Source organism: Stenella coeruleoalba (assembly GCF_951394435.1).
Source record: "Stenella coeruleoalba genome assembly, chromosome: 13".
NCBI classification, from domain to species: Eukaryota; Metazoa; Chordata; class Mammalia; order Artiodactyla; family Delphinidae; genus Stenella; species Stenella coeruleoalba.
The window spans coordinates 56180110-56201603 of NC_137159.1; the positions used below are offsets into that span (position 1 = coordinate 56180110).

Below are 21494 nucleotides of genomic sequence, written 5' to 3' on the forward strand. Positions count from 1 at the left end.
TAAAGGACCCAAGAAAATTACATGACATTCAGTGACTATAAGTAAAGTTTTATCACAGTCTCACCCATTTAAGTAAAGTTTTATCACAGTCCTACCCAAAAGTTAGATATTCCTTTAGGTATTCAGAATTGTTGTGATGTTTAGAGCCAAACTGCTGAACTTGAGGATTATTGTCTCTACAAAGAAAGTTTTTGAGTCTGACTTAGTGCCATAATTTCTGAAACTATATTTTTTTAATTTATTTTTTAAAATTTATTTTTGGCTGTGTTGGGTCTTCGTTGTGGTGCACGGGCTTCTCATTGCAGTGGCTTCTCTTGCTGCAGAGCACAGGCTCTAGGCGCGTGGGCTTCAGTAGTTGTGGCACACAAGCTCAGCAGTTGTGGCTCACGGGCTCTAGAGCACAGGGTCAGTAGTTGTGGCGCATGGGCTTAGTTGCTCTGCGGCATGTGGGATCTTCCCGGACTAGGGCTTGAACCCGTGTCCCCTGCATTGGCAGGCGGATTCTTAATCCCTGGGCCACCAGGGAAGTCCCCCTGAAACTATCTTTTCAACTAGAGAGGGTTCAAGCAAAAGACAGCTTTTGATCCCAATGACCAGCAAATAAGAACTCAATATATATATTTGTTAAATGAACTAATTTGCTTGACAACCACAAATTAATATTTATCCACATAAGCATTTACACTGAATTCACAAAAGATTGCTGTCTGTAGCCATATGTATATATAGCAAAGGTCATTAAGTAATTACCACTGAAATTCTTACTTCCTTACTCATATGTACAGAGCACTGGTATTTCTATTCTAAATCTTAGCAACCTTATTTAAGCAACCATTGTTCATCTCATTAAGGAATGATACCATACAAAATTATTTTCGGATACTGGCATAAATGATGTGCCATGTCATGGCAAATGGTCTCCTTCCATGCTTCCACAATAACACATAAATCACTTTTGTTTCCCTAACACATTCACCATCTGACTAGTAAATGACAGACCTCAAATTTCTGTAAAGCTTGGTTCCTTCTCTTTCCTACCCATCCTCTCTCCTGATAGGTCGCCTTCCTTTCCAAAGCTTTTCATTATGTCGTTTGCAATGCTCCTCCTTTCATGAATAAACTTTCCTAGACCCTTTACAGAACCTCATTCCACCTATCTTTCTCTGTACCTCATACAATAGACCAGGAGATATCAGCATTTTCTTATCTTCTTCCTATTGTGGCACATAGATGATTACTCCAAAAGTCTACTTTCTCCCGAATTTGTAATTAGGCTCTACTTAAACTTCATCATTATCATCAACCAACTTCCCAGTCACTCCCCAACTTAACAGAGAAGTTTTAATGCCTGTCTCACTACCTCACTTGTCTTTTCAGATATCATCAATCTGTTGACTTCCAAATCCATGTGAACATCCTAGCTGCTCTCCTCCTTAAGGAGTGAGGAGATATCCAACTACACTGGTCTTTACCTCCAATACTCAACTGAACAATCTACCTCTATGACCACTCTAGACCTTATCACCCAGAACAATTATTCACCTGAAATCTTAAAATTCATGGCTTTGACCTATAACCACCAGTTCTTATCCTTATCCTGCAGCTCTTTCACACTTTTCACCCCCATCACACTTTACTCTAGCTTCATGGAAACTTCTGGTGTTACGCTCCTCCATTTTCTCCCTATCAGCCTTGTTTTGGCTTCACTTCTTTCCCTATCCCGCCTAGACATCCAAGATATAGCCTTTCAATCACTCTCACTACAATACCTTTAATTTTTTGGTCCCTGCTTCTTCTCACACCATTCTCCTTCTTTCTCAAATTTTGTCCCCCACGTTTACCAGAGTACTGCGTGGGGGTGGAGAGGAAGATACACAACACAGAGGACACCACAAAATCCATGGCCATCAAAACTCATCTGAGTCTCTCTACATTTCTCAAGTAAACTCCACTCCCATTAGCCTCAGTAACTACCTCAAATTCTTACAACTCTCTTCCAGCTTTCAACTCCGCCATTTCTACCTCATACGTACTCTCTGAAAGTGTCCTCACCTCTTCTTTTAAAGAGAAAAGAGCAGACCGCAGGTAGAAATACCCCTCCCCAAATTAGTATCCTTACCTCCTTTTCTCTCAACTCAGTGAAACAGCTGTCTCTTTGGTTAAAAACTAATCCTTCCCCTAGTGCTCCGTAGTACATCCCCTACTATTATCTGTGGAAAGCTTATGTCCATCATACATGGCCCCCTTCCCTCACATCTGACCAATCTACTGGTCATTTGCCCTCAGCATATAAATATAGTCACATCTTCATCAACTCTAATCTCTATGATTTCAAAACTCTCAATTATAATACTCAACGAAAATAAAATATTTTATCTAAATGTAGTCAAAAGTATGATGTGAAGTATGATCAATATTTAAACAATCATCAAACACATACCTGTTTGCCATGAAAAAGGAATAACTAATCCTATACCATTTGGTTAATGAAATACTAGGCTCTACAGAGAATTCAGTTATTGACAAATAATTAACTTTAGTTAACACCTGGTACAATAAAGATTAGAGAAAAAAATCTCCGATGACCTGATTCTCCATTTCCGTCCAGGCTTCCTGTAGTAAATATGTAATGTTGCAATAAAGCTCCTTGAAAAATGAGTCATCTTCAACCAAACATAATCAACAAGATAATGATTAGCCAAAGGCTGGCACAAATCCTACCAGAGTAATATAATTCAAATTCAGCCTCTTAAAAGATAACTCATGTTTAATGCTGGTATCTCAAAAATGTAAACCAATGATTGGGTCTATGTAATGTGTCTATATATTGACACAAGTACATGTAGAACTACATTTAAAATTTTCCTGTGTCTTAAATTTTTTATAATAATTATCATTTACCCACAAAACCTAACAACAAATGGACTTTACAATGTCATGTCTCTATTTTCTACTCTATACAAAACTTTGGAAAATTATTACCTAATGTTCACTAGAATTAATGTATTTCTGCTTATTTAGTAAGACACAAAAACTGAGCATGCCACATTAGGCACTATATTAATATGCATACTACATGCTTTAAAAATGTAATAATGTACTGTCTTTCACACAAAATCAAATTAGTGAATTATCATTAGGGGATATGCTCTAATGTTTTATTTGGTAGCACAATGGAGTTAGGCTATATCCTCTTACTTCAGAACAATACAAGTCTACCAAATGGCTAAAGCAGATTAGAAATATATCTATGGCCACAAAACAAGGCCAAGTTAACTGGATCCTGAAGGAATGAACCTGTAATACTAAACTTGGAAGCACAGTTGCTATAACCAATGAGCTAGCTATGTAACTGCTTCAAGAATTATTTTATAATGTAATATTCAAGCCTAATAGGAAAGTAAAGCAAGGTCTTTAACAAACAGTGTTGTTTGTTATTGAGCATAAGGAAAAAATTATCTTTATCCCTTATCTCATACCACATACAGAAATTAATTTGAATTATAATTAATTTGAAGTATAATTAATTTGTCACTTATCTAAAAGTAAAAGCACTAGTCATAGGGAACAAATGACAAATTAGACTTCAACAAAAGTTCTAAAATTCCTACTCATCAAAAGACGCCATTAAGGGCTTCCTTGGTGGCGCAGTGGTTGAGAGTCTGCCTGCTAGTGCGGGGGACACGGGTTCGAGCCCTGGTCTGGGAGGATCCCACATGCCGCGCAGCGACTGGGCCCGTGAGCCACAAATGCTGAGCCTGCGCGTCTGGAGCCTGTGCTCCGCAACAAGAGAGGCTGCGATAGTGAGAGGCCCGCGCACCGCGATGAAGAGTGGCCCCCACTTGCCACAACTAGAAAAAGCCCTCACACAGAAACGAAGACCCAACACAGCAAAAATAATTAATAAACTCCTACCCCCAACATCTTAAAAAAAAAAATAGACACCATTAAGAAAATAACTACACAAGCCACAGTGTGGAGGGACTTGTATTCAGAGTACATAAGTACAACAAATCCACAATAAAAGTATAAATAATCAAACAGAAAGCATATGAAGTGAAAAATAAAATAACTGAAATATATACAATTTTGTCAATCTTATTTTAAAAGACTTGATTTTCTTCAACAAATACTGTAGGATATTCTAATTTTTAAATAAACCCTTGGCCTTTCTCACCTTCTGAGACGGCCCAAACTCTGTGGAGTGTGTTTCTCTCTAAATAAACCCACTTCTTACCTATCACTTTGTCTCTCACTGAATTCTTTCTGCGATGAGACATCAAGAACCTGAGCTTCATTAAATCCTGAAACCAGAAGTAAAACCCTCCAACAAATGGAAGACTCGATGAAGCATTCTTCATTCCAGAGAGAAGGTCACCATTTCATAACCTGGAGAACCACAGAAGCTCATCCAGAGACCACCTGAGGCCAGATTAAAGGAATGCAGGCCCTGAACACACCCTGATCCTTATCAGCAACCCTGCCCTTGAACCATTGCTATAAAACTCCTCACCAAATCTGCCCCGCCCCTGCCCCCCCCCCTGCCCTGGCTTGGGACACACAGTTTTGAGGGTACTAGCCCACATGTCCCCATTTGCCTGGCAAAGCAATAAAGCTGTTCTTTTCTACTTCACCCCAAAACAAATAAATAAATAAACCCTTAACATTAGAAGTGAAAAGTTTATGGTAACCATCTCTTTATATGTATTTTATGTACAGGCTATAAAAAATAATATATTACAAATATGATTTAAAATAAGCAAAACATGAATTGCCCTAAAAATGATAAAAGGGAAATCTTACAACCATCTGACAATAAAGTAATATCAGCACATTTAAAAATAAGAATGTATATAACTCTTAAAAATTAACAGAAATGAAAAAATTAAAACAAAGTATATAAAAATGTCCCTTTAAGAAATCTGAGATGAAAACAGCCAAAACTTAAATGAAGTTAAATCGTTTTAGTCCTCATTACAGCATTAGATTGGGTTTGGCCCTAAGAAATAAAACCTCGACAGTAATTTCTTTCCTAAGAAATTTTTCCACTGTCCGTCTAAACAATTATACAACAGACATAACTCTAAATGATTTTCCTCTTTTAATTCTTCATCCTCAAACCACCTTTTATTAATTTTTCCTTCAACAGAATGAACCGTCCGCACACTATGCAGTATTTACTATGAAGCATGCTGTGATGTAGCTAAAGACCAATGTTTAGCTAATGGATCCAACCAGCCGAAACATGTCAATTTCCACAGCCTCCCAGCCATAACTCTCTACAATCTCAGATCCTGCAAAACAATTTTACTACTGTTGGGCTTCACCTGTCACCCCTCTACAGTAACAAAACCCTGAACGCTTTGTACAGATGTATCAAGAATCTCGGGTTCTCTAGATAACGACTGGAGAAAACTGAAAGTGAGAGTGGAATCAATTACTCTGAAAACTCTAAGACAGCAGCAACTGTTTTGGGGGCTTTTGAATTCTAGGGTAAGCCAATTATTCTACCTAAATATACTCATATTTTAGTGCCTAAAGTTTCCAAATGATCCTCACTTATTTCTCATCTATCCTTGTTGTTATGGAAGTGACAAGAGATTGGACCAAGATCTTTGCCATAAAAGTGTATTAGTATTTGAGGGACTGGAGTGGTCAGGAAACAATGGAAAGAGTACAAACTTTTTAAAAGAAAAGAGTAACTTTCACTGAGGTATAAGACCTAGAATCTTGAGAAAGAGACATTCAAAACTAGGGATTTTTAAAATTCAGTTTGAGATGGTGTTAATAATACATAAACAAGTAAGTAGCAATGAAAACTAGAATGTAGGAAAGAGAATTGAGTGTGATACAAACAAGTAAATGAAAAGAACACAAAGTTAAATCCGAAAATTAAACAATGATTGTAAATACACATGATTTTGGTATGGCTGTCCAAATCATAATTCCCCCAGGTGGCCATGTGTGTGCTACCCTTTAGACCTTCATTTGAGAAACTACTAAATCCCCCTCCTATTATTCTAAACATTGGTTCCAAAAGAGAACTGTTACTGTCCTACATGATGACATTGCCCTTCCGAAAAACATAATGCTTGGCAGTGGGATAAAAATTTGATGTAAGCAGGACCAAAGTCCTGTTCTTGGATTTTTCAAATTAGTGCTAAGGGAAGGAAACTTTGAGGATGCAGTTGCAGAGCTACTGGGGTGACCCCTGCTGCTGAATAAAGCTTACTTCAAAGAACAAAATCGATACACACAGACAAGTGGAGGTAAGAGACAAAGAATTCCAATGATAATGCACATCCTTGCCCTCAATTATGTACATAATGTGCATTTTATGTTAAGCATGGTAAATATTTCCTACAGTTATTGCAAGAATTAAAAGAAATAATATAAAAGTACTTCATAAACTCTAGGTTTATCAAGGCTTATATTACTGTAATCACAAAACAAATGCATAAGACAAATCTGGTCTGCCAGTGGGTTTTGTATGGCCTGTGAGCTAAGAATAATTTTTACATGTTTAAATGTTTGCAAGAAAACTCAATACCAGGATATTTTGCTATATGTGAAAATTAATTGAAATTCATGTTTCAGTGTCCATCAATAAAGTTTTATTGGAACACAAGCACACCCAATTATTATATATTGTCTGTGGTTGCTTTCATGCTACAACAGAGTTGAGTAGCTGCCTTTATAGAAAGTTTGCCAGCTTCTATACAAGACTGTAAATACACACACACCAAAACACTTTAAATGACTGTTAGAAAGGTAAGAGCATAAATAATTTCATCTCGTCTCTATCTTCTCAGTCTGAGATGTGATATTACTTTCTATAAAAACCAAATTTTAAAAATAGAACTACCATATGACCCAGCAATCCCATTCCTAGGCATATACCTGGAGAAAACCATAATTCAAGAAGATACACTATTTACAATAGCCAGGACATGGAAGCAACCAAAATGTCCATCAACAGAGGAATGGATAAAGAAGATGTGGTATATATACACAATGGACTATTACTCAGCCATAAAAAGGAACTAACTAGTGCTATTTGCAGAGATGTGGACAGACCTAGAGACTGTCATCCAGAGTGAAGTAAGTCAGAAAGAGAAAAATGTCGTATAATATCACTTGTATGTGGAATCTAGAAAAATGGTACAGATGAACTTACTTGCAAAGCAGAAATAGAGACACAAATGTAGGGAACTAACTTACGGAAACCAAGGGGGGAAGCGGGGGTGGGATGAATTGGGAGATTGGGATTGACATATATACACTACAATGTGTAAAATAGGTAACTAATGAGAACCTACTGTATAGCACAGGGAACTCTACTCAGTGCTCTGTGGTGACCTAACTGGGAAGGAAACCTAAAAAAGAGAGGCTATATGTATACATATAACTGATTCACTTTGCTGTACAGCAGAAACTAACACAACATTGTAAAGCAACTACACTCCAATAAAAATTAATTTAAAAAATTAAGTTAAAAAAATTTTTAAGTTAAAAAAATTTTTTAAGAGGGCTTTAACAGCTTCTATCTGATTTCCATTCCTCTACTGTGTAACTCTTCCAATGCATCTAAGTCTTCCCCACACCAAGTAAATAGCCCCACCAAGTTGATCAGGCTAAAACACTACGAGTGGATAATCATGGGATCATGATTCATTCCTTTTCTTCATCCCTTACATCCATCCATCAGCACATCAATAGGCTCTCCAAAATACATTCCAAATGCTACCACTTCTTTCACCTCCACACAAACCCCAGCTGTCATCATCTTTTACCAGTACTCCTGCAAAAACCTCTTAACTATGATCTGAGGTTGTGGGGATTTTGGGGGAAAGAACTTAAGGGAGTGGCAATATAAGAGAATACTACAGATAACACACACACACTCAAATAGTCTAAAATTTAAGTTTTATTGTTCTTGTTCTCACTTTGGCAAGAAGACCCTCATTTCTTAAAACAGTTCTTTTAGAAGGAATTTTTCAGCTTTCATTTAATGAAACAAAACTATAAATACCTATTCTGGTTGTAAAACACACCACCGGAGGAAAAAAATGAAGCCCAGTTTTAACTTCTTAATGTGTCTTGTGATGTTGGTTCTTCTATAGCTCTATACTTTAACTGAATTAAATTTACTGATTGAATTTTTCATAAAACACTCATTCTCCAACATTCAACATAAGAGAAGAGTAGCAAATGAAAGTAGTGTGGTATAGTGGAAAGCATACTGGATTTTTGAAGGCATAACATTTGGGCTTTAGTTCTTCCTTCATTACACTACTTGTATGATCTTAAACTATTAATTGTATGATCTCAAACTAACACAACACTGTAAAGCAACTATACTCCAATAAAAATTAATTTTAAAAATTTAAATATTATAGCTTCCTCATTTATGAAATATGGATATTAATGTCTGCTCTAACTCCTAAAATTGTTAGTGAATCAAGAGATCATATTCCTGAAAGTAATTTTAAAAGGTAAATGCTAAAGTATGAATATAAAATGTTAACAACAATCATTGAATTAATGTGATTTTCTGTCAGTCTACAAAGTTTTAAAGTTAAATTTATTTCCTCTAGGGCTTACCTGGTGGCGCAGTGGTTGAGAATCTGCCTGTCAATGCAGGGGATACAGGTTCGAGCTCTGGTCTAGGAAGATCCCACATGCCACGGAGCAACTAGGCCCGCTCGCCACAACTACTGAGCCTGCGCGTCTGGAGCCTGTGCTCCGCAACAAGAGAGGCCTGCGCGCCGCGATGAAGAGTGGCCCCCGCTCACCACGACTAGAGAAAGCCCTCACACAGAAACGAAGACCCAACATAGCCAAAAATAAATAAATTAATTAATTAATAAAAAAGATTTATTTCCTCTAAATTATTTTTCAAATATAAAAAAACTTAACTGAAGTCTTTACAGCTATAGTAATCAAGACAGTGTGGTATTTACTTAATGATAAACATAACAATCTATGGGACAGAATACAGAGTCCAAAATAGACTGACACATATGTAGTCTATTGATTTTCGGCAAAGGTGCCAAGGCAATTTAAAGGAAAAGGGCTAATCTTTTCAACAAATGTTGCTGGAACAAAGGGATATCAATGTGCAAATAAATGAACCTTGATTCTTACCTTATACTATATGTAAAAATTAACTCTAAAAGGATCACAGACCTAAAAATAAAAGCAAAAACTATAAACTTCTAGAAGAAAATAACAGGAGAGAAATTGTGACATAATAAGAAATATATATATATATTCGATTTCTGTCCCCATTTCCTGGCATAGAACTTCTAAAACCCTTGGAATTTTCTGAGTAATAGGGGTGAGAGGAGCCCCTTTCAACCATACCTGAGTTTATGCTAAAGAGGTGACTTTTGGAGGGTGGGGGCTGGTTACCAGAGGAACCAACCCTGTGATTAGAGGGTTGGAACTTTCAGTCCTACCCCTCAACCTCTAGGGAGGGGAGAGGGACTGGAGACTGAGCTCAACCACACTGGCCAATGATTCAATCAATCATGCCTATGTACTGGAGCCTCCAAGAGACCCCTAAATGATGGGCTTTAGAGAGCTTCCAGATTGATGAACATATCAAGGTGCTGGGAGGGTGACACGTCCAGAGAGGGCATGGAAGCTCCACACCCCTTCCTAAGTACCTTGTCCAATGCATCTCTTCCATTTGGGTATTTCTGCATTATATCCTTTATAATAAACCAGTAATAGTAAGTAAAGTGTTTTCCTGAGTTCTGTGAACTGTTATAGCATATTATTAAACCCAAGGAGGGGGCATGAAAATCTCGCATTTATAAGTGGTCAGTCAGAAGTACCTGAAGTCTGAACTTGTAATTGGCATCTGGAGCAGGGAGGCAGTCTTGAGGGACTGAACCCTTAACCTGCAGGATCTGCACTAATTCCAGGTAGTGTTAGAATTGCCTGGTGTGGAAAACCCACACATTTGGTGTCAGAAGTGTTGTGAGCAGAGAAAGAGTTTTCTTTCAGAATCTTTGTGACCTTGGGTTAGGTAGATTTCTTAAATGGGACACAAAATATACCATAAGAGAAAAAAAAATACATTGAACTTCATCTTAATAAATCGATAAACTGGATTTCATCAAAATAAAAAACTTTCAGGAACTTCCCTGGCAGTCCAGTGGTTAAGACTCCACGCTTCCAATGCAGGGGGCTTCGGTTCGATCCCTGGTCGTGGAACTAAGATCCCTCATGCCCCACAGCATAATAAATAAATAAATAAATAAAAATTAACTTTTAAAAAACCCCAAACTTTCACTCTTCAAAGACACTGTTAAGTAAGTGAAAAGTTAAGCTGCAAATTGGAAGAAAATATCTGCAAAACACATAACTGATAAAGGACTTGCATCCATAGTATACAGAGAACTCTCAAAACCTAATAATAAGCCAAACAACCCACTTTTTAAAAAATGAGCACCGGATAGGCAAATGCATAGAGTCAGAAAGTAGACTAGTGGCTGCAGGGCTACAGGGAGACATGTATTCCAATGTTCACAGCAGCTGTATTCTTAATAGCCAAAAACTGGTAACAACTGAAATGCCCATCATCTGGTGAATTGATAAACTAATAGTGGTATATTTATACAATAAAATGTTATTCAGCAATAAAAAGGAACAAATTACTGAAACATGCAACACAGATGAATCTCAAAAGTATACTAAGTTAGGACTTCCCTGGTGGTGCAGTGGTTAAGAATCCGCCTGCCAATGTAGGGGACACGGGTTTGAGCCCTGGTCCAGGAAGATCCCACATGCCGCGGAGCAACTAAGCCCGTGCGCCACAACTACTGAGCCTGTGCTCTAGAGCCCGTGAGCCACAAGTCCTGAGCCCGCGCACCTAGAGCATGTGCTCCACAACGAGAGCAGCCACCACAATGAGAAGCCCGCACACCACAACGAAGAGCAGCCCCCGCTCGCGCAACTAGAGAAAGCCCGCGCGCAGCAACAAAGACCTAACACAGCCAAAAATAATTAATAAATAATAATAAATAAATTTATTTTTAAAAAGTATACTAAGTTAAAAGCACAAAAGACCACAGATTATAAGATTCCAGTTATACGATATTATAAAAAAGACAAAATATAGGGATAGAAAGCAGATCAGTGGGGGTAGAGGGAAGGGACTGACTGCAAAGAGGTACAAGGGAACATCTTGGGGCAAAAGAGATGGTCTATATCTTGACTGTGGTAGTGGATACACAACTATACAAAATTTTCAAGACCCATTATACAACTGAAATTGGCATAGTTTATCGCAGGTAAACCATAGCTCAATAAAGCTGATTTTAAAAATTTGAATTCTCAAAACTACTCTGTAGTTCTACTCTTTTTCACTAAAATCAAGATATGATAATGAGGTGCTCGGTGATGTTTTAAAACAAATGACTGTGAGAATCTGCTATCAAGAATGCATTGTATTTGATAACAAAACTACCAAATTCCCAAAGGAACAGAATATACTCAGTTTTAAGGAAGTCCAATGAGGTTTGGCAAAAAAGCAGATTGGCTTATGCAGGGTTATACAAAATACCAGTGATGAGAGGAAAGAACAGGTTAATAAGCAGGAAAAGAAAACAATTCACAAAACCTTGCTCTAAAGATACTTTCTCATACAACTCTTAGGAACGTGTCATAATCTTACCTGTTGGTTTTCAAATTCCCTGATTTCCCCTAGGGTATTATGGCAACTCTGTCAATATATTATATATGTAATATATAATAAATAATGGCGTAAGAAGAAACAAGGTAGCAATAAATGAGGCAAGAAAAGGGATACTGAGAGAATCCACATAACATTCCCCAAAAAGGGGTGAGACTGGTAAAGTAAAGTTGGAGCCAGGTGGCCCAAGCTAAGAGTTTATCTCACAGAAACTGAAAATGATAAAAACCTTTTAAGCTGGAGAGTGACAATAAAAATGCTGTATTGAAAGAATAATCCAGTGGCCATATGCAGGTTAAATGAGAGCAGGAAAGATCAAATGCGAAGACATTAATTTCTAGACATTAAAACATTGCCTAAAACTACCTGCCTAAAACTACATCAATGGTTTTCAAACTCCTGAAACAACTTTTTTGTTGTTGCTGTGACACAGTCACACCCCCGTGAGTCCCATCAAAAAAACATCTAACATTACCTTATAGGTGCTACTACTAAACAACTGTTCAGAGCACAGCAAGAGCCCAAACTGCTTTAAGTACCAAAGTAGGTGTTAAAGTCCGGAAAGAAAGAGGGCCAGAAGGTAAAAGAGGTGACCTCACCCTGGTCACCCAACCCACTGTTTGCCTGTACCCTCACTACCACCCACGAACAGCTGTCTGGAGAGCTCCACAGCATCCTGGGAATTCTCCTTAGTAACTGAATAGGGATCCTGAATCCAGGTTGATAAACAGTGATCTATACTAATTAACCTGGAAGAAAAAAAGTTTTTATAGAAATATAATTAATTTTTTCTACAAGAAAAAAAAATACTAAAACTCAAGGAAATACATATCCAAACACATAAAAGTATTTTAGTAAACAATAAAGCCTTAAATATGAAAAAGGACAAATTAAGAATCTGAGAATGGACATCTAAGAAGTATATATACTATTCCAAAACCCTGTCATATGATCAGATACAGTGACTAAGATGTATGATGATAAAGTAGGCTTAGCACAGTTGTCAGTGTTTTACCTACCTGTTTTTGCATCCCGAAAATTACTTTTCTCTAAGCTTATATGACACAACCAAAGTCCACACAGGCTATATCACCATCTATTCTATGAAAAAAGGATGGTATATTTATAATCAACAATGCAGACATCAATGTTTATACAGGAGTCAATAATGTCTGAAGAGTGAATAATTTCATGAAAATTGCTTACTGTCTATCTCCCTTCATTATAATATATACTTTAGTAGGAATTTTTGTTTCTTTTCTTCACTGATATATTCCCAGTATGAAAACAATTCCTGGCATGTAGCACTTGCTGAATTATTAGATTTTCATACTGGCATCAATAGTTCATTTCAGTCACAAGAAGTCCGTCACTATAATCATCATCCTCATATGAAGGGTTGTAATAACAAGTTCAGTTTTATTCAATCTACTTAAAAGTTACCCTTGAGGGTATTTTTTTAAACTGAAATTAACAATTTTTTTGCCGTTTAGTTATTAGTTAATTTATGAAAAGTGTCTGACATAGTTCCTGAAATCACAGCGGAATAAAGGTTAGCGCCTTTGCTTTGCTACTCCCTTTCAAAAAGTTACCCATGTCCATAACCTGCCGCATCAATGATTATTTCCTAAAGCAAGTATATTGAAGACCATAGATTTAATCACAGGACTCATACTGCAACAAACACATAGAAAAATACCTTAGAAAAGTACCACTTGTATAGATAACAGAGAGAGGATAGAAGTTATTGAATTCATTGACTTAAATTAGGACGACACCAGGAGAGCACAGCTGACAATGGTCTCCGCACAGGTTGAAAACTGCAACAAAAGTGAGCACTGTTGGTAGTTTATCATTTTCTCAGGTGTATGGGAATAGGGAAAAAAAACTAAATGTCATTCCTTTAAGCCATTTTCAAGAGCTGGGAGGGCTACTGTGACCTGACTTCTATTTTTCTGCTTACACCCTAAACAAAGACATGCATTTGAAAAAACCATAAAAGGCTGGATGGTGGAGGTTTAAGACAGCCCTCCTTTGTTTCCAAAGCTTCCTATACTTCACCATCGCCATCCTTATTACTCTGTATTTTAAAAGCCAACATCATAAGCTCCATCAGGACTATGTTTATAGCTGGAAGAGTGCTGAGCACATACCAAGCGTTCAATAAATATTTCCCGAATAAATACTGCCTGAATCCCCCACAGAATTGTAAGCTTCATGAGAGCAGGGATTTCGAGTGTCTCATACACCAATTTTCCACTGCACTTAGCACAGAGTATGATCCAAAGAAGCTAATCGAAAGCTATTTACTTAATGAATGTGTTTATGACCAGGAAACACACACAAAAAAGTGACCTATATGAGACTCGAACCCATAACCTTAGCTCCATTATAGTATGCACTAATGAACCAAGATAAGGAATTTCACAGTGTGCAAGTTTCAGTGTGCATATAATCATTAAATCTCACCCACAAGCACTCACAAAAGTTTCAAGAAAATTAGTCAAATATTGATTACTTTCCCAGCCATTCTCTTTATTCTAAACTTTGTTCCCCAATACCTTATCTCAAATGACCCATAATAATAGATCCTAAAAATTAAGAAAATGTTGTTTGCGCCAAAAAACATATCTTCACTAAATAAAACTGGAGAGGATTAAAGAAATAAGATGAATGCCAAGAGGTACTCAAAGCAGTCAAAGAAAATCAAAGGCTATGCCCCAACTAAACTGAGAACAGGATATCCTTCAAATTAAAAAATAAAATAAAATAAAATTCCCACTCACTCATCAACAGAAGTCAGTTTTGACACTTTTCTGGAACAAATGGCTCAAAGAAAAATGCAAATTTTGTCATTTGCTCTAACGTGTCACTTAAAGATCAGCATAAGCAGTTGCTCGAGACCAACATACAAGAGTAAAAAATGATTTAAGGAAAAATGTCAGATATCAAAACTAAATAGCTTTGTTTTAAAACAGCAAGTCATCTCAACTTTAGGAACTCATCAATTTTGGAAAGTCTGAAGAAGTACATTCTCTGGAAAAAAGTTTTTAAATGAAAAGAAGTGTATTCTTATTATGGAATATGACAAATATAATATAGCATAATTTGGCTCTCTAAGATACTAACACCTCACTGAGCCAGAGATTTATCCTAAAAGAAAAACAAGAAACAAAAGAAACAAAAGAAAGATAATCTCAACAAAAGTAAATACAGGGAGCATAAATTGTCTATAATTTAAAACATGCACATATCATCAAGTTTGTGAACTAAAAGCTCAGGTATTTTATTATTATTAAAGGCCTCATTCAGAAGTCTATTATTTTACTCTGAGGAACATCTGGTATTATGTTATTCACATATTACTAACATTAGCAATATTTATTAGGTATGATTCTGTCCCCGTAGGTGCTACACCATACAATTTAAAAAGGCATAGACCTTGATCTCTGGGTTTTTTGAGGTCCAAAACAATCCTTATGTACGTCAAACCAGCTTTGTTATTTGGTTTCCTAGCCTACAGCAGATTTAAAATTGGAAATCAAAAGAATGGCTAGATTAGAAACAATAACCAATTCAGTTAACAATGAGCACCTCTAGAGCCTAGAGTACCACTTCCTACCAACAGGAACCACAACTTCTTAAAGAAACAGCTGACCGCAGAATTGGAACAGGAAGTGTAAAAGAAAAGTTTGAACATCTTGTCACATCAGAAAGCAAGGAAGCTAAGAAAGAGCACTAGGACCAGGACTCAGGAAGCAGTGTGAAGATACTCTCAGAAGTCAAAGATGGGAAAATCTAAGCATCAAATTTTAGAAGAGTAATGGTAGCAGATCAAAATACATCAAATATATAAAAATCTTTAAGTTTCAATTTAAAGGATAAACAGAAGACAAAGAAACATGTTTGAAAAAAAAAAACACCAAAAGATACAGTCAGTACTTATGTTAAACTTTACAGAAGAAAAGGTCTAGCTTCTTTAACAAATTGCAAAGGGAAAAAGAAAAGGGAAGGGAAATATATAGATTAAAATACTTGAGACGTAACAACCAAATGCAACGTACGATCTTGTTTAAACCCTGATTTAAACAAACCACTGTAAAATGACACTTTTGAGACAATCAGGGATATTTGGCTGGATATCTGACATTAAGAAATTATTGTCAAATTTTAGGTCTAATAAGAGAAGAGTCATCTTTCCAGATACATAAGCTCAAATATTATGGGTGAGATTTCTTAAATAATTAAATAAAAAGAAAGGAAAGGATAAAGTACACTGACACTAGGTGACAAACAGCAAGGAAGACAGTTATAACTGTCTAGGGTCACTGAATGTATGGAGCAAACAGTTCTACACAAATAGCTCTCAGAGGCATCACTGTATTACAGCACAGAACCATGTCTAATGCTCATAGTAACCACCATCAGTCGTCAAGAATAAGGTAAATTATGTTCTATATACACAGCTTAGGCAGATCAGATGTCCAAATAATGGAATACGATGCATTAAAGTTTATATTTATACTCACTGAGAAGAAAAGATGATCACAACATTTAAAGGGGGAAAAAAAGGTTGATTTTGCTGCTTAAATCTGTTTTCTTTTACCCAAGCCCCCCAACAACACACACCACCTAACAGTACCTTGCTCTAAGATAACTGCTGATTGTTTAAATGTAGAAACATAAGAACAAACATCCTGAATGGCTTCCCACTTAAGAGCAAACACCTTCAAACTAATTTACATTAATGGTCTAGTCCATGTGTTTAACACAATTTTTAAGTGTAAGATAAACTATTATGCAGTTACAAAATGACAAGAACCGGGGCTTCCCTGGTGGCGCAGTGGTTGCAAGTCCGCCTGCCAATGCAGGGGACACGGGTTCGTGCCCCGGTCCGGGAAGATCCCACATGCTGCGAAGCGGATGGGCCCGTGAGCCACGGCCGCTGAGCCTGCGCGTCCGGAGCCTGTGCTCCGCAACGGGAGAGGCCCCAGCGGTGAGAGGCCCGCGTACCGCAAAAAAAAAAAAAAAAAAAAAAAAATTACAAGAACCATAAAGAATGTTCGCTAACTTAAAATGACTTAATTCAAAAATCTCACCTGAACCCTACTTAAAATATATATGCAAGTTATCATGGGCTGAATTGTGCACCTGAATCACTTCATTGTGTCAAAAAGCAAGAAAGTCCTCAAAGAATGATGGGAACATGTCAAAAGAATACAGAAGCCAGCATGAATGGGTAGCCGATAGACAAAACAGGACCAATTTGAGTATCAAAATAAATAGTAATGGATTATAACCCATTGGAAAAAAATAGGATACCTGATTCATACAGATATAAATAAACCAATAATTTGAAGGTCTGATGAGGAACAGAGTATTTGCAGTTTCAAAGTACCTCCTACAAAACACTAATTACAAAGATTTTTTAAAAATGTATATATATATTTATTTATTTATTTATTTTTGGCTGTGTTGCGTCTTCGTTTCTGTGCAAGGGCTTTCTCCAGTTGCGGCAAGCGGGGGCCACTCTTCACCACCGTGCGCGGGCCTCTCACTATCACGGCCTCTCTTGTCGCAGAGCACAGGCTCCAGATGCGCAGGCTCAGTAGTTGTGGCTCACGGGCCTAGTGGCTCCGCGGCATGTGGGATCTTCCCAGACCAGGGCTCAAACCCGTGTCCCCTGCATTGACAGGCAGATTCTCAACCACTGTGCCACCAGGGAAGCTCTTACAAAGATTTTTTTTTAAGTAATTTTTACAGTGGAAAGGCCTGGCAGACACCACCTTAATCAAATGGTCAAAATGGCCATTACCAGAATGGGACAAATCAAAACTGTGTGCCACCTGACAGGATGCAGTGAGACAAAACATAGCTTCACCTGTGTGGCTTTTGTGCCAAAGATACATAACTTGAATCTAATCAGGAGGAAACCTCAAATTTAGGGACTTTCTACAAAACAACTGGCCTGCAATCTTGCAAAGCATTAAGGTCATGAAACCCAAGGAAAGACTAAGGAACTGTTCCAGATTGAAAGAGACTAAAGAAACATGACAACTAAATACAACATTTGATTTTGAACTGGATCCTTCTGCTATAAAAGACATTATTAAAACAATTAGCAGAACTTGAATGGGTCTGAGGGTGAAATAGTAATGTATCAATATTAATTTCCTCATTCTCTTCACTGTAATATGGTTATGTAGGAGAATGTCCTTGTTTATAGGATATATACACTTAAATGTTAGCAGGTGTTAGGGCATCATTTCAACAACTTAATTCTCAAATTGCCATGACCACAAAGAAGACACTCCCAACACCTCTTGGGCAAGATAAAGGCTGCAAACATATGCCTATAGAGGCCAGGCAATAAGGTAAATACTTGAAACAAGCTAGGTATAAAGCAAGGACTGAGGCTGTTTACCTGACGCATCACTCAGTGAGTATATATCATCTGGAATGCAAGTCCACAGTGGCAATATCATTCCATTTTTCAAGAGAAACCAAAGATGCAGATTTTTATGTGAAATTTCCCAATTTTTAACACACTCAAAAGGGCCAAACAAAACATGTCTGTCGACTAAATTTGAACCACAGCTGTCTCTGGCCCAGAGGCATGTTTCTCAAACTGAAGCCTAGGGATAAAAGGAAACCACATGATATACGTGGAACATATTCTTGGAGCTGCAGTTTTATCCCAAGAGTTTGCCTGGAATTTTCTGGGAGAGGAACAATTTCTTTATTTTTAAAATGCAATATTTTGGAGTTGAATGCAAAGTTCATATGATTTTTAAAAACTTCTCATTTAAAAATAATTTCAAGCTTACAGAAAAGCTGTAAGAACAAGAATAGTACAAAAAAACACCTGTACAGTTTTAACCAAATTCATCTATTGTTAACATTTTACTCATTTGCATTACTTGCATAAGAGCATCCTTCCACCCTCCCTCTTCCTCTCTACGCAAACATACAAATACATACACACGTAAATACATAGCTCTATATATACATATATGTGTATATATATATAAAACATATATACATGTTACACTATTTTTTCTGAACCATTTGAGAGTAGGTTATATATCATGGCATTTTATTCCTAAAAATTTCAGTGTGTATTTCCTAAGAATAAAAACATTATGTTACAGAACCTTAGGATAGTTACCACCTTTAGTAAATTTAACATTGATGCCATACCTTTATCTAATCTACCATCCATATTCCATTTTTGCCAAATGATCCAATAATATCCTTAATATCATTTCCCCCTCTAATACAAGATCCATTCTAGAATCAGGTACTACAAGTAGTTGTCATGTCTCTTTAGTCTCCTTTAATCTGGAACATTTCCACAGCCTTTCTTTGTCTTTATAATATTAACATTTAAAAAAGTACAGTCTCGCCCCCTACCCTTTTAAAAAACAGGATGTTCCCCATTTGGAGTTCAGTGTTCCTCAGGATTACATTCAGGTTATGCATTCCCGGCTGGCGAACTACATAAGTGATGTGTTCTTCGCAGGCATCACATTCAGAGGCACACAATGTCCACTGGTGCTATTTATTTTGATCATGCACTCAAGGTACTGTCTGATTTCATCACTGTATAGAGTTACTATTTTTTTCCCCTTTTAACTACTAAGCAATATATGGGGAGATATTTAAGACCATGCAAACATTCTGCTCCTCATCAAAAATATCCCCAGAGATTTAGCATCTATCAATGATTCCTGTCTGGACTAATCTTTATTATAATGGTTGCAAAATAATCATATGAATTTTTAAGTTAAGTAGACTCAATTTCTGGCTACACTCCCAGATCCCTTAGGTGTAAGCACTCGGTCTCCTCTACTTTAGGAGCACTACAGTGCAGTAGTTTGAGTGCAACACTAGAATAATTAGGTGCGGCTTCCAGAAAAAACAAGCATACCTGAGCCATGCCTTAGAGACTGGATAGATTTTGTAAAGCTAATGAGGTGGAGAACCAGTCAAGACACATACAACTCCATCAGGAAAGCTGAAAAAACAATATGGTGAATGCTTTGCAAAGTAAATAACATACCTTAGCCTACCAGTTTCATAAAGCCACATTTCCACATATGGAGTTTGCCTGAATTACACTGATTCTAGAACTATAGATATACTTTCGCTGCTCCTGATATTAACTATATTCTAATCATTATATTCAGATTCTAAAAACTTTTCAAAAACAGCACAATTCATTATAACTACTTCTCATTGTTCATCCACATTTATATATATATATATATGTGAGCCCTCCGACCTAGTCTCTCAAAGATAGGGAACAGACACTAAAAGTGTACCTTTCATCTGATTGTGACCCCTAGAAAGAAAGAAATTTTATACTGCCATCTAAAGCAAACATATAAAACTGAAATTAAGTTTCTTGAAGCAATATCATGCAAAGCACCAATATTTTATAATCTTTCTTTCTTCCTCCTCATTCTTTTTAGTATTTGTCTTGACTGCAAATAAATTGATTTCTAAATCCTTAATAGGTGATGCACAGACCTGCACTTGAAAAACACTACCCTAGAACCTGGCACAGAGTTCTTTATCATATTCCCAAAAAAGTCCGGAAGAAAGTTTTCATTTATTTCAGGTGAAATAAGAAGAAAACAAGAACATAAAGAGTTATTTAATATTTTAAAGGATTCTGAGATTGTGTATGATAATTTTTTTGGTCTTCAAGTTATTATTTTTTTATGCAACCATGGTAAGAGCGAAGGTTGTAAGCTGCCAATTATATACTGGTTCCCTAATATTTTTTCCCCTAATTTTATAGGGTCATGAAATCTCCACTGCTCTGCTATGAGATTTCAAAAACACATGAGAGTATCAGCCTTCAATGGGTTTACAATTTGGCTGGGGAAATAAGACTTACAATAATTTTAGGACTTGCAATAATTACTTCTACCTTTTGAGAAGAAATATTCTGTGATAAGTGCCCTAAAAATGTTCTTATATTAAAAGTTCAAGGGTGAATATTTTAAGCTGGGAATGAAAGAGAACAAATAACGAAAGGTGTTCAGAAAGGAAACAATATTTGAGTTGGGCCTTGAAGGGTACTTCAAAAGAGAATAGTCACAGGGATGGAAAAAAGCCAATCAAATATGGGGAAAAAGAAATAGGTCAATTAGGCCAGAACATGTTAAGACAGTAGAAACAGATAATGGAGGACCCTTGACAACAAGGTTAAGGTGCTTGAATTTAGTCATTAAGGCAATGAAGCAATCTGAAAGAGTGAATGGGAGAGTCAAAGCACTGTTTAAGGAAGATTAGTCTGAAGGTCCCACACACACACACAACAAATTATAAACAAGTGGAGATTCTTGAGGCTATGCAATAATCCAAACACAGAAAAATAAGGACTTCAACTGTGGTGGTGGAAAAGGAAAGTAAGGAATGGGAAAAGGTGACAAGGATTGATATGTCTTAGAAGAGATTTTAATGTGGTAGGCAAAAATGGCCAGGAGTCAAACATGGTTCTAAGATTTCAAGGCTGGGTGATACTTACAGACAGTGGAAAATAAGAAAAAGAAGCTGATTTAGAGGATGAGGAGCTCAGATTCAGGTATGTTAGAGTCAATGTACAAGTGGGTTATAAAGTGTCAGTAATAGTGTAAGGAAAAGAACATTGGACCCCATCAGAAAAATCTGAGTTCAAGTGGAAAAAAATGGGGACTTCCCGGATGGCACAGTGGTTAAGAATCTGCCTACCAATGCAGGGGACACGGGTTCGGTCCCTGGTCCAGGAGGATCCCACATG

General features: G+C 36.9%; 1 protein-coding gene across 2 annotated transcripts in view; it reads right to left on the minus strand.

The window, feature by feature from the left end:
• The window catches only part of EML4 (EMAP like 4), a 154352-nt gene that overhangs the window by 126312 nt on the left and 6546 nt on the right, over positions 1-21494 (minus strand). The window lies entirely within an intron of this gene.